This window comes from Natator depressus, chromosome 4 (assembly GCF_965152275.1).
Source record: "Natator depressus isolate rNatDep1 chromosome 4, rNatDep2.hap1, whole genome shotgun sequence".
Classification (NCBI taxonomy): Eukaryota; Metazoa; Chordata; order Testudines; family Cheloniidae; genus Natator; species Natator depressus.
In genome coordinates, this window is record NC_134237.1 from 129,921,125 (window position 1) to 129,923,073 (window position 1,949).

Sequence of the window (1,949 nt, forward strand, 5' to 3'; positions counted from 1 at the left end):
AAGGACAACTAGAGCATCACACAGACTGACATGTAAAGGCCATCATTGATATTTGTGTAGCCGAAAGGGACATGAATGTTCCATTCCCTTCTTTAAGCTCTCTTCCATACATTTATTAAGGGTTTTATGTATTTGCTTTTAACTTACACAGCATTTTTTAGAAGTGTTTTTGTTACTCAATAAAACTCTATTCTTTGGAAAATAATCCATCTTTATTTGTTCCCAACATATGCTGCAGAATGCCTAATGGTCGTGAAAGCACTCCCTTATTACTGTACACCGTGACAGGATTAGTGACAAACATATTGTAATAAACGTAAATGTGCAGCAAGTACCACAAAATTAACAGGTGCATTGACAGTGTTATAGTCATATATGTGCACCAAGCACCACACAGTTCCTAACAGGCCCCCAAACTGCAGGGCCAGGTAAAGCACAATATGCCACAACACAGTACTGTCGCTTGCTGTCAAAGTACTCTTTCAAAGCCTCCCTGAGCCATATGGCTCCGCATTGAGATCTTCTGATAGCTTTTGTGTCTGGCTGTTCAAACTCAGCAAACAGCACCTCCTCCCCACTGGCAACTTAACCCCCTTTCCTTACGAAAGCTTATGCTCAAATAAATTTGTTAGTCTCCAAGGTGCCACAAGTCCTCCTTTTCTCTTAACCCCCTTTGTTTCACAAATAATATGGATGACACAGCAGGCAGCTATAGCCATTTGGATATTTTTCTCACTGAGATCCAATTTCGTGTATGAATGATGCCAGCAGCCCTTCACTCTACCAGAATCACATTCAACTGTCATGCTACCCCAGCTGAGTCGGTAGTTGAATTTTTCCTTGGTGCTGTTGAGTTGGTCAATATATGGCTTTCTGAGCCAGAGGAGTGAGTGGTAGCCTGGGTTCGCCAGCATTGCTGCTGGCATTTCAACATTGCCAATGGTAATCCATCTGTTGGGAAAGAAAATACCTGGCTGTAGCTTTCTGAACAGTCCTGTGTTCTTAAAGATGCATGCGCCATGCACCCTTTCTGACCAGCCAACATTGATGTCGGTGCAGCATCCCAGGTGTCCCACTAATGCTTGCATAACCATAGAAAATAGCCCTCTCTGTTGATGCACTCTGTGGCAAGGTGGTCTGGTATCAAAATAAGGATGTGTGTGCAGTCTATCGCTCCATTGTATTTCAGGAACCCCATTGCTGCAAATCCATCCACTATGTCCTGCACATTTCTGAGAGTCACAGTCCTGCATCACAGAACACAATTAATGGGCCTGCACACTTGCATGATGACCACCCCTGCAGTGGATTTTCCAACTTCAACATGATTTCCCACTGACCAGTAGCAATCCAGCATTGCATGGTTCCACAGTGCGATCAACACTCACTTCTCCAGTCTCAGTGCAGCTGTCATTTTGGTATCCCTGTGCTGGAGGGCTGGGGTGAGCTTGGCACACAGATTCAGGTGTGCGGCCTTGTGCATCCAAAAGTTCTGCAGCCACTGCTCATCGTCCCAAGACTGAATTATGATGTGATCCCACCAGGCAGTGCTCGTTTCACAGGCCAACAAGTGGCACTCCACCATTTGCAGCTGCTCTGTGAATGGCACCAACAATCTTGAATTGGTTCCCACCATGTCCCATAGCAATCATCTCTCCAGGAAGTTGTCATGTTCCTCGTGCTCTTCTTGCAGCTCTACAAACACCAGAAGCTTGGGTGTCCTGTGCTTGCAACACGCATGACAACAGTGCAGAACTGTGCAGGATTCATGCTTCTATCAGAGATGGAAGACAGTGACAAGTCCCATGCGGGTTTTTCAAAATAGGTGCAGAAATTATAGGCTAGAGATGGCATAATAGGGTGGAGAAAGTTGCACAATGGGAACTTGAGTCCCACAGTCCCAGTCACCCCAGCATGACTTGTTGCTGCCCCACCAAATATTGCCAGAG